The sequence below is a fragment of the Macaca nemestrina genome, chromosome 6, assembly GCF_043159975.1.
Source record: "Macaca nemestrina isolate mMacNem1 chromosome 6, mMacNem.hap1, whole genome shotgun sequence".
Taxonomy (NCBI): Eukaryota; Metazoa; Chordata; class Mammalia; order Primates; family Cercopithecidae; genus Macaca; species Macaca nemestrina.
Window position 1 is genome coordinate 27,702,618 of NC_092130.1, and position 13,335 is coordinate 27,715,952.

Genomic DNA, 13,335 nt, shown 5'->3' on the forward strand with positions numbered 1-13,335 from the left:
TACCCTGACTCCAGTTGAATACCTTATTATATACGGAAAGAAAAGAGTGAAGCTGTTCTTTCATCTGTTCTGTAATTCCCAGACTTAAAAAAATAACTATCTGCATTTTCAGAAGGTTTTATATCAGATTCCCTTTACTTTGCTGATACAGCAGTAGATACAATAGCTGCATAGGGCAATTTTGTAGCCAACTCGCTGCAACTGAACAAGGCAGGATGAGAAATTGTATTCAAAATTTAGTTTCACAGTTTTATACGTCTTTCCAGATGAGTAAGATCAGAACTTTCATTCATAGATGACAATAAGTCACAATGGTTAAAATAAATAAATAAATAAAAAAGGAGGGGGAACCCTTTCCTTATAGGTGCTGCTGAATTGAATGTATTTAGAACCAAAAATCACAAACAAAAAAATTTGATGCCTTTAAAATAAAGTAAATAGGTAAAAGGGATGGATATGAAGCAATAGAAAGCATAGTGTTGAAGTTTAGTTGGAACCTCTGTGCTCTGCTTAAGCACTTTGTAATTCAACAACAATGTCAATACCACAACAATTTAAAAATGTAGCTTAACCAAACACTTCAGTTGAATATTTTTAGCTTGTAGATTTGCCATTTAAGCGGGAAAGATCGTTAAACATCACCTGGTCCAGTAGTTTTTAACTCTGACTCCAGATTCAAATGCCTGGACAGCTTTTTAAAAATACTAATGCCTGCTCCTCACACCAGATCAATTAGATGAATATTTCTGCCATGACAACCAAACAACAGTGCACTTTAAAAACATCACCAGCTGATTCTAATGTACAGCTAGGCATAAGAAGCACTATGAGGAAACAAAAGCTTAAAGGAATAAAACAGTTTAAGATTGCAGTAGCATATGGTAGCTACCATAACCAACTCTTAATTTTCAGTGATTAACTTCATAAGTTCAAACTCTGAGATGTCCAGAAGCAAACGCAAAGAGGAATTAAGGAAATGGATACATGCAAAAGTCGTCAAGATTCTCATTTGATTACAGTAAATATTTGGCGAGTTGGAAGTTAACGATATGCTACACCATCTATACCTGTAATGTGCCCAAACTAACTGAATACTTTACATCTCTCTTTAAATCCAGTAATAATCCATTAAAGAGATGAAGGTGCCAATGTGCAGGCAAGTAAACCACATTGCCAAGTATACAAGCTAATAAATTTCCCAGGATGGATTTAGGGTTTTCTATTTCAAGTAAAATTTACAAAAAGTTAAATGCACAAATCTTCAGTGCACAATTACACGAGTTTAGCAACTATATACATCCATGTAAGCAACACTATCACGATGAAGAACGTTTTTATCACCCAGGAAATTACTTTATGTCCCCTTCCAGTCAATCCACTCACCACAGGAAACAACTATGGTTCTGATTTTTATCACTGTGTACTAGAACTTCACATCTTAGGAAATTATATAGTGCTTTCTCCTTTGTTTCTTGCTAGTTTGGGCAGTATCATTTTTTTGAAATCCATTCCTATTGTTCCATTTTATCAGTAATTTGCTCCTTAATGTAGCTGAGGAGTATTCCATTATATGAATATACCACAACTTATGTATCCATTGTACTCTTGACATTGGCTATTGTTAGTAAAGCTTTTGGCTCTTTACTAGTAAAGTTGCTATAAACATGCTCAAGTCTTGTTGTAGAAACATTTTCATTTCTCGTAGGTAAACACTTAGGGATGGAATTTCTGAGTCACAACAGAGGTATATGCTTAACCTTATGAAAATTATCAAGCTGTTTTCCAAACTGGATGTTCCATTATCTACTTCTCTGAGTAAGATCTGAAAGTTCCACTTACTGCATATCCTCACCAACATTTGTTGTGCCACAAAGAAGTGGTGCAATATTTTATTTTCGTTTACACGTTTACATTTCTCTGATGACTAATGATATCAAGCACGTTTTCATGTGCAATTCACCATTTTTTTAACGTCCAGCACTTTTGTTCAGTTGTAAAAAAAAAATAAAAAATAAAAAAACGGTATCTTTTTATTAATGGTTTGCTCTTATTCTGGGTCAAGTTCATCATCGAAAATATATTGGTAATAGTTTTCCCACATTGCAGCTAAACTTTTAAGTTTCTTTTGATGAGCAGAGAATTTTTTCTTTTTTTATTTTGGTGAAATCCAATTTACTGCTTTTTTGCAGCTAGTGTTTTTTCTTTCATCTCTATAAAATCTTGCCTATCTTAAGATCATAATATAGTCTTCTGTGGTGTTTTTTCTTCACAAGACCTTTACAGCTTTAGCTTTTATAATTGGATCTAGAATTTATCTACATAAATTTTGTGAATATTGTGAACTGTGGCTAAGATTCATTATTTCCATGATTATCCAGTTATTACAGCAGTGCTCAAAAAGACTTTCCATTGAAGTGTCTTTGAGCTTTTATTGAAATTAACTGACTATATGAGTATTGATTTATTTCTGAACTCTACTTTGTGCCAGTGATCAGCTTGTATATCCTTATGCTAATACAATACTGTCTTGATTACTGTGGTTTGCTGCAGGTCTTGATATCAAGTAATATAATTCATCTGAATTTGTTCTTTTTCACGATAGCTTTGGAAGTTCTTTATCTCTTGTATTTTCACATAAATTTTAGAATAAAGTTGTGTATTTCCACAAAAGAATGCAGATTTCATTTAGTTTGTAATTAGGTCTAATCAAACCATATTAAATCTTCCAGTTCAGTAACATGTTATCTGTCTTCATAAACTTAGGTCTTCTTTAAATCTCTGAGGAATATGTTAGAATGTTTAGTAGAGTCTCTATATCTTTTTGGGTAGTGCAGAGGGGGGCATAAAGAGAGAATGGTTAATGGGTACAAAAATACAGTTAGAAGGAATAAGATCTAGCATTCTGTAGTACGATAGCCCAACTACAGTTAACAATAATTTGTGGTATATTTCAAAATAACTAAAAAGGTGGAATTGAAATGTTCCCAACACAAAGAAATGATACATGTTTGAGGTGATGGCTACCCTAATTTGATCATTACACATTGTATGCTTGTATGAAAATATCACATGTACCCCATAAATGTGTATAACTATTATGTATCCATAATTAAAATTTGTTAAATATATATGGTCTGTTTATGCTATTGTAAATGGCATATATACATTTTATTTTCCATGTTTGCAGCTAGATAGAAATACAACTTTTTATTTTTTATTGGTGGTATATCAATCATTACCATGGGTTACCTGTAATATGTCAGAAACTCTATTAAAGATTCTGCATTTCAATATTTTATGGCAATCCAAGAGAAAAGGAAACTGAGGCAGAAATAAATGAACTATACATTCAAGAACATAAAGCTAACAATGTTTAAACTGCTCTGCTTACGTCATAATATGGAGCACCTTGAGTATCACATCCTTGAGGGCATGAGCCCACCAGTCAGTGAGTTTCCCTGGTAGGTCCTTCAGCAGGGAAATATAAGGATGTTTTAAGAAACATATACAGATGGAGGTGGGAAAAATGAAATGGATGGGGTGATGAGATTCAGACCACATGCTGTCAAATATCTCACATACTGCCCCCTCCAATTCAACCCCACTTCTTTAAGTTTGCTAGGAGTGAAGTTTCATGCTGCCACTTTGGAAAATAGCCTTGTAGTTATTCAGTGATAAAACATAGAATTATTTATTGTATGACCTAGCAGTTTCACTCCTAAGTACAGAGTCAAGAGAAATGAAAATATATGTCCACAAAAAAAACCTGCATGTGAATATTTATTAGAGCATTACTTATAATAGCCAAAAGGTGAAAACAACCCAACTGTTCATGAACTGATAAATGGATAAGAAAAATGTGATGCTCTATTTAAAGGAAACTATTTGTCTGTGAAAGGAATGAAATATGATCCATGCAAAATGAATGAATCTTGAATACATTATGCTAAGTGAAAAGAAGCCAGTCACAAGAAGACCACATATCACTTAATTCCATTTATATAAAATGTACAGAATAAAGAAATATCTGTAGACAGAAAGTAGTCAGTAACTGCTCAGGGCTGGGGCAAGGGGAGACAGGAGAGTGATAGCTAAATGGCATAGGACTTTTCAGGTGATGAAAGTGTCCTAAAATTGACTCCGCTGATGGTTACTCATGTTGATGAATACAATGAAAATGATTAAATTCACATATTTTACATATGTGAATCATATAGTAGTATGTGAATTTTAACTTAACTATTAAAAATAAAAGAATAAAGTTCCTGTCTTTTCTTTTTTTTTTTTTTACAGCACAAGGTTTGACACCTAATAGGTGCCCACTAAATATTTATTGGAAAGATTAAGGAAGGAATAAATTCACCATAATAGACTCCTATTATGTCCACATACTGAGCTGCAGTGAGGAAGGAGAAAATGTTTTTGTAAGAGGAATAAAGTAACTCCCTTTCTTTTATTTATTCTACCATGTGTTAAATCACCTGAAACACCACTTACTGTTCTAGGCTTTATTTAACTAAATCTTTTACATCTTTTGAGACTCTTTCTGGAATACTATTGTCATCTATTATGACTGGTATTTTCAGCACTGCCTTAAAGCATGATCTTTGGTGGGTCACTTTACTTTTCCTGGCTTGTTTCTAACAGAATTCTTGAAAGCTACCTTGAGAAGCTGACTAATGAGAACAGCAAGTGAAGCAGAAAAGGCTCTGGGTGGAAACTACAACAGAGCTACAAGATCACGAAATATAACAGGCAACTTTGTATCATTCAGCATTTTTGCCACCCTAGTTTTGAACTAGAAAAAAAGAAAATCTTTGCCTTTTTCAGAAAATATCAACATCACTGTTGCTGTGTTTCCTCCTTCTCCTTCTCCTTTAAGTTCTTTCAGTCCTACAAAGTTAGAATAGAAAAGGACCTTAGAGATTCTTTAGTTCAGTGTTTTTCACACTTTATTGTGAACCACCTGAAGATTTTAAAATGTAGAATCAGATGTAGTAGTTCTGGAGAGAAATTCAAGATTTCAACAGGCTTCCACGTGATGTGGATACCGCTGTTTCATGGACCATACTTTTAGTAGGAGACTTGTTCAAGGTCACAAAGCTTACCAACAGGAAGACCCAAGATCGAACAAAGTCTCTAAAATCTTAACTGAGGGTTCTTTCCACTACACAGCATGTATCAGAAACCTGAAACACATTTCCCCTTCATCCCCTAATCATTAAGTCTCGAGGTGTCCTGAGATTCTCATACTTAAGCAAAAATCCTCATATGAGTTTTTTAATCTGCCCTACCAAACTCTTAAAAACATTAAACATGAGAGAACAAAACCCCCTCTTGGTCATCAAGGGACAATATTTTCCTCCTAAATGGCCACTCTGCCATCCCAGGATACAGTCAGCTTCTGCTCTACTTTCTGCCATCAGTGTGTGATTGGAGATACAGATGCATTTTAGCTTAGTCAAACCATATGCGTAGCAGATTTGAAGAAAAACACTCAGAAAAACTTTCAAGAGAAAAACTCCAAGAGTAGTCTGTGATTTACAACCCTATCAATATGGATAAATAAGAAAGTGTTTTAGAAATTAGAGACTCGATAGAATATAATAAGCATATGTTGGTATGTGCATAGAGCATTTTTGACAGACTCCATAATAAAGTTAATAATGATTAAATTTAATTGCTATTGGTTAAGTGTGCATAATTGTGATTAGGGAAAAACTGAAGGCCTTTTTATTTTCATATTGTATAATACCTTTTGGTCTTTTCATTTCTGCCATATGCACATATCGCTTTAATGTTTAAAAATCAGAAATGTTTGAATGATGTTAATAAAAGGCAGTGTGGCAGACTGTAATCTCCAAAGATGGCCACAGCATATTTTCAATTCCATATGCCCCTCCAGAACCCTGCAACTCCCTATCAAGAGTTGTCACCTATTTCCTCTCCCCTCAAACCTGGAAAGGCTTGTGACTTTTCCAGCCAATAGAGTAGAATGAAGTAATGCTGTATGACTTCCAGGACTGGGTCTCAAAAAGCATACCGCTTCCACCTGTCTCCTTCTTTTTGAGTTGCTCACTCCAAGAAGACAACTCTTATGCTATGAAAAGGCCCATATTCACCCACACAAAAGGATCACACAGAGAAGCTCATGGCCAGTGTAATTGAAGTTCCAGTCAACAACCTTTATCTACCACCATTTGTGTGAGTCAACAAGCCTTCAGATGATTCCAGCCCTCAGAATGAATCTTCTTGCTGGGGCCCCACACGTCATGGAGAGGAGATAAGTCATCATCTATTATGTCCTTGTCTAAATTCCTGACTCAGAATCCATGAACATAATACATGGGTTTTATATATCCTAAATTTCAAAGTAGTTTGTTATGTAGCATTAAATAAATGAAACATATTTTATGCCTGGAAACAAGGTGCTGTCATAACAAAACTACCTAAAAACCACAGGAGAGTGACTTTAGGATTTGGAGATTAATAGAGACTGGAAAGACACTGAGGAGCGCATTGGTGAAAACCTAAAGGGTCTTAAGAAGTCTGACAATGAAAGTTTGATGGCCTTCAAGAAGAGTCTAAAGAGTGGAATTAAATAAATAAAAGTGTTTCTGGAAACCGAAATAATACACTTGTGATATACTGGTAGACAGTTTAGAAACACTATTACCTGTGATAACATGGAAGCTAGAAAATGTATTGACTGGTCTAGATAATCAATGGAGACTTCCAGGTAGAGTATTTATTGAAGGTGCCACCTGTACTATAGGCTGCTAGAGCATTCTATGATAAATATAGAGAAATGCTAATGAAAAGACTACTGAATGTAAAGGAGCCAGGACTTTCTGGGTTTAAAAATAACAATGTTTTTCATTCCTAGGCTTTCCAGATGGTAAATTATGCTGAAATTAATAAACAGCTTTGCTGTCGAGATCAAATCTTGGGTTCTGTCGGGAAACCATGATCTACAGATAAAATCAAGGGTATGACATTCAAACCCTTTGTTAAGATCTCAAACTTAAGGTGGTGTCTCAAACATATAAAACCCCATTCAAAGATCTTAAGGATATGTCTCAAAGATCCTCTTTATTTAAATGTGGAATTTCTAAAAATCTTAAGGGCATTGTTCCCTTGCAGAGTTACAATCAGTCTAACGTACGTAAGCACGTATTTCAACAATGTTTGTGGTTGGTACCTTTTGTCTAGTGGGGTTAACCTCTATAAATAAATAGAAAATCTACAACATTTACAAGATAATTATTATATTCCCTTATATATTCTCATATACAAAGGAAAACACTGCCCACTATTTCTTGAGGAAATGGAAGAATGACTCTGAAAACACAGCCAAGAGCCACTGAGAATCATTCTCAAGCAGTAGTCCTGAGAACCAGTCAAAGAACCGGCAAAAATAATTTTAAAAATGCCTAGTTGGATTTCAAAATTCCTATGGACTAGTGATTGCTGTGTGCCTCATGTCTTCTAATTTTTTAAATAAGAATGCCTTTAGTAGTGATCCTATGCCAGTTCTACCATGGTATGTTGGGTGGATGTGGGGAAGACAATTGTTTCTATAGTTTATAGGTTAAGAGAAACTATACCCAAGAAGCTATATTGAGATGCTGTATCTATGAAACATTTTTCATCCCTGTACTTGTTTCAGATTATGAGATTCTAGACCACAAACCTGAGCCTGACACTATAATGGGATGGGACTTTGATAAATGTGTATAGATGGAGAGGTGAGTATATTTTACATGCATGTGAGAAGAATGTGAATTATTGTGACCAGAAGGCTGACTGTGGCATTTTTCAAAAATAGTTACAGCAATATTTCAAATCCCTCATGCTCTTCTATAATTTTGCTTGTTCCAATCAAATGATAGTCCATTTCTCCTCCCCATGCACCTTGGCTCTCTTATGGCTGCTCTGACCAACAAAGTACATTGGCAGTGATGTTTTGTGACTTTTGAGGCTTTGTCTTAAAAAAATAATACAACTTCCCCCTCCCTGTGTTTAATACCTAGGTAATGAGTTGATCTGTGCAGCAAACCACCATGGCACACTATGTAACAAACCTACACATCCTGCACATGTACCCCTGAACTTAAAATAAAAATTGAAGGTAAAATAATAAAAATTTAAAAAAATAGAAGCATCCAAACCAAAAGAAGAAAAAAGGACACAGCTTCTATATACTCTTTTTATTTGAAATGTTTGCTGTGGATCAAGCAGCCAACCAGGAGGTAGCCCACACTAGTCCATGCAAAGGGGCCCACATGGAAAGAAACTTAGGCTGACAGCCAGCAAGCATCAACCACCAGACATGTGAGTGAACAAACCTACAGACGACTTCAGCTCCCAGTCTTCAAGTCTTCCATTCAAGTCCCCAGGCATCAAGAGGCTAAAGACAAACCATCCCTGAAGAGCGATGTTTGAATTTTTCACCCACAGAATTTGTGATCATAACAAATGGTTGTTTTATAACACTAACTTTGAGTTAGTGTTACACAGTATTACATAACTAGAACAGCTAAGAAGAGTGGCTACCTGCAACATTTTCACTTTGCTTAGTAATAAGATGAATAAAATTATTTTAAAATGCTTTCATATCCAATAACATATATGATCTTCACAAAAAAGCAGGACAACATTTTTATGTCTGAATTTACTTTATCCAAGTCTTGTGTTAAATATAATGATCTAAAACCACAGTTAGGAAAATTAAGGTGACTTGACCAAGGTTATACACTAGTAAACAACAAAGTTATGGCACTGACCCAAATTCTCTAGCTCTAAAATCCAACCCTCACATGAAATATTAACACCATATTCATGAATGTCCATGAAACCCAGGTGTGCGTTAGAAAGACAGGCCACTCCAAAGGAAGAACAACCAAGCACCCCTAAATATTGACATTCTGTGATTTAATTAAGTGTAAAAATAATGATTGGTTTATTCCTATGGCTCCTTGGAAAGTTACCATTCAACTTCCCATGAATGACATCAGGAATATCAAAGAAAAGATGAACACATAACATATACATCAAACCAACTAGGATGTCAGTTTCATAAGAGAATGATGTTTTGCCTATTTTGTTTAGTATTATACCCGCAGTGACTGAAACAGTGTCTGGCATTTGGTAAATGCTCAGCAACTTTGGCTTACATGATTAAACCCAAGAATACTTCAAAAGTGATCTTTTTTCCATATTCATTGTAAAGCTCTGGTCATGTAAATTCAAAATAAATGAAAGGAAATGGAGTTTAGAATCACACACTTGAATCTCCCAGAGACCTTCCAATTCAGCTAATGAAGGTCCTTTGTATTGCCAGTGGGGAAAATGAACACCTAAGACTGTACATCCCCAGGCACAGGTCACATGGCAACTGGGTGTCACAGAACCACAAAGGCTCCTCCTATTTCAATGTCCCTTTTCTAAGTCTGGTAAATTCATTATTCCCAAGGAACTGTGCAGAATTAAAAGACAGATTTAGTAAAACTAATATATCATCAAAGGAGAACAGAATGTCTTTGGCATGTCCCTAACCTTTGAAAATAGGATCACAAAGAACAGGCAGGACCTTCCATCTCCATCTCCTTGGCTACTGATTGAAAGAGGCACCTTATGCAGAGGCCTTTGGGGACACTGCTGATTTGTGTCTGGGTTTCTTGTTGCGTACTGAGATTCAAGAAAGATAAAGTGGATTTTCTTAGCCAGAGACAAGATTTCAATATAATCTTCCCTTTATTAATAGGTAAGATTAGTATTAATCTTTTAATCTATTAATACTAAGATTAATAGAGAATTAATCTAGCAATACTAATCTTACCTTTACTATTCATTCAGGTAACATTTACTGAATGATTACCAGTGCCATACATTAGCTAAGTGCTTTCCCATCATTATCTTAAATTCTTTATCAACAATGAGGGGGAAACAAATAGCATCTCCATTAATAGATGAGAAAAGTAACACATGGAGAGTGGAAATCAGTTGCCCCAAATCAGACAGCTCATTAATGGCAGAAGCAAGATTTGAAGCCAGGTACATATGACTTTAAAGTTTGTTACATAGCTTATAAAGAGAGTTGCTTTTGGTTTACCACTATAGTATAAGTCCTTTGACCCACTGAGAAGCCCCCAGTTCTCCTTCCCCTGAGTATAGGATTCTGCAGTCAAATGCTCTACCACTGAGCTATACAGCCCCCTGAATATAGTATTCTGTGAGGAGACCCATATTTAATCTGAAGTCTCTTTGAACTAATGGGAAGTACTTTTTACAAAGAATACTTATTCCCACTGGCCATTACTTCTCGGTTTCCCTTATTCCCTCCAGAATGTCTTCATCAGGGTTGCAATTTTCTTAGTGACAATAGGGTCTCAGGGTTTATCATACCTCTTCCAGAACACCTTCTTGTATTCTCCCCTCCATTTGCTATTGTGAGGAACAGAGTGGGGAGAAAGTCAGCTGGACTTTATTTGGCCAGCTGGTCTGCGGAAGCCTGAACATCAGAGCCAAGATGCCGGTCCTGAGGAGGAAGGCCAAAAGCCTGCCACGTTCCATTTGTTTTCTTTCAAAGGCCATTGCAATGGCTCTAGACAATTGTCTGGCAGGCTACATCAGAGGATATTTACTTCACACCTACTCACAGATGGCTTTACCAAGTTACACACAAGTTCCAATTTTTCCCAAAGCTTAAGTTTATAACTAGAAAATTACAGAAGTTATAGCTGAGCAGTTAGTCATTATTAAATATTTTCATCAGCTAATATTTGAATACTCGCATGCTAGAGAATATACAAAACACTTAACAGTAATACCTCACTTAATCCTCACATCAACCTTGTAAAGTAGGCATTGCTGCGACCCTTATTCTACAAATAAATAAGCTGAGCCTCAGAAGGGCCAAGTAACTTGCCTAGCGTCACACAGTTAGTGAGAAATGGAGTTGATTTTAAAACTCCAGGTAGTCTGACTCCATATCATATAAATATTCTTTTTTTTCCTTTGACGGAGTCTCCCTCTGTTGCCCAGTCTGGACTGCAGTGGCACAATCTCAGCTCATTGCAACCTCTGCCTCCTGGGTTCAAGTGATTCTCCTGCCTCAGCCTCCTGAGCAGCTGGGATTACAGGCATGCACCACCACACCCAGCAAATTTTTGTATTTTTAGTAGAGACGGGGTTTCACCATGTTGGTCAGCTTGGTCTCCAACTCCTGACCTCATGATCTGCCCCTCTCGACCTCCCAAAGTGCTGGGATTACAGGCATGAGCCACCACGCTTGTCTCATATCCTATATTTTTTAATCCCACTGTGCTATAAAAGCTAATAGAGGTGATAATGATAGTAGTAGTGGTAGTGGTGGTGATAGAAGGTATTGTTATTAAGAACAACAGAAGCAGCAAAACACAAACGTTGTTCTTGCATTGTGCCAACTGATTTATACACACTATGTCATTTCACCCTTACGGTTTTTCTTGGGGTACATCAGTATCTTTATTTTGCCTCAAGAAACTGAGCTCCCAGATGAACATAGATGCAAAAATCCTCAAAAAAAATACTAGCAAACCAAATTTGACATCACATCAAAAAGATAACAGATCACAATCAGGTGGGATATATACCAGGGATCCAAGAATGGTTCCACAAATGCAGATCAGTAAACATAATATATCACATTAACAGAATGAAGGACAAAAACCATATGACCATATGATCACCTCAACAGACAAAAAGAATTTGATAAAATTAAACATCCCTTCACGATAAAAAAAACTCTCAGCAAACTGGACAGAAGGAACAGGATACTAAAGGTCATCTATAACAATCCCACAGCTAATGTCATACTGACTGAAGAAAAGTTGAAAGTCTTTCCTGTAAGAACTGGAACAAGACAAGAATGCCCACTTTCACCACTCCTATTCAACATGGCACTGAACGTCCTACCCAGAGCACTCAGGCAAGAGAAAGAAATAAAAGGCATCCAAATTGGAAAAGCAGAAGTTAAATTGTCTGTCTTTGCTGATAATATGATCTCATGTCTAGAAAAACTTAGACTCCACCAAAAAGCTTTGAGATTTGATAAATGAATTCAGCAACATTTCAGGAAACAAAATCAACATGCAAAAATCAGAACCATTTCTTTTTCTTTTTTTTTTTTTTTTTGAGACGGAGTCTTGCTCTGTTGCCCAGGCTGGAGTGCAGTGGCATGATCTCAGCTCACTGCAAGCTCCGCCTCCCGGGTTTACACCATTCTCCTGCCTCAGCCTCCCGAGTAGCTGGGACTACAGGCGCCCGCCACCTCGCCTGGCTAGTTTTTTGTTTTTTTTTTTTTTGTATTTTTTTTAGTAGAGACGGGGTTTCACCGTGTTAGCCAGGATGGTCTCGATCTCCCGACCTCGTGATCCGCTCTTCTCGGCCTCCCAAAGTGCTGGGATTACAGGCTTGAGCCACCGCGCCCAGCCCAACCTCTTTTCAATTGTGACTACTATCATTTCATTTTAAAGCTGGAGAAACTGAGACCCAGAGAGGGAAAGTCCCGAGCCCATATTTCCAGAGTAAGTTAGTCTAGCAGTCTGGTAGTGACAGCCCTCAAACCTGGATTACTAACTCCTAGAGAAGTGCTCTTTTCTTAGAAACACCTATGAGAAAACTCAGCAAAGCTTTGTTTTAGGCAATCAAGAGGTGTTCTGAGAAACAGTAAGGGACAGAATTGGCCTTGAAGCCAGAAAATAAGAAATGAGCCATTTATTACCTGATTCATTTTTACCAAGACACTTAATTTGTCTCAGGCCCCTCCTCTTTCAGTAGGAAGCTGATTGTATGATTGGGAAGTTTTGCCATTAGGGACTATTCAAGACAATGTGTGGGCAAGAGCTAAATTAGGCTATAAAAATATTAAGTGCTATCATTTGAGACTGAATACATTTCTATTGGTCAAAGTAACAAAAAAGTGCTTTAATTGAAAATGTTGACTTAGGTTGGCTGTGAAATATATGAGAATAAAAATTCTTTTTTTTTAACTACATTCTTAGCATGAACAAGGTCCTGAGATAAACAATGTATATGTATTACTTCAGTTTAGCATCACAAAACCCTATAAATTGACTATTATTGTTCTTCCTATTCCAGAGGTGTGAAAAATGAGGCCCCAAGAAGTGCAGTACCTGTCCAAGTTAAAAGCTGGCAGGTGACATAAGTTGAGATTCAAACTCAGGGAGTTAGACTCAATCACTGTATTATGCTGCCTCTGTGGGTAGGCTGAGAAGGAAATTGTGGGGATGGCTTCAGTGAAAGCCAGAGGCATCCAGACTTACATCCTCC

At 36.6% G+C, this 13,335-nt stretch overlaps 1 long non-coding RNA gene across 1 annotated transcript; it reads left to right on the forward strand.

Moving 5' to 3' along the window:
- The first annotated feature begins 4,177 nt into the window (after positions 1-4,177).
- Positions 4,178-9,752, forward strand: LOC139363732 (uncharacterized). Its single transcript, XR_011624563.1, has 3 exons — positions 4,178-6,989; positions 7,670-7,748; positions 8,034-9,752. It is a non-coding gene; the product is annotated as an uncharacterized lncRNA (long non-coding RNA).
- Positions 9,753-13,335: the final 3,583 nt, after the last annotated feature.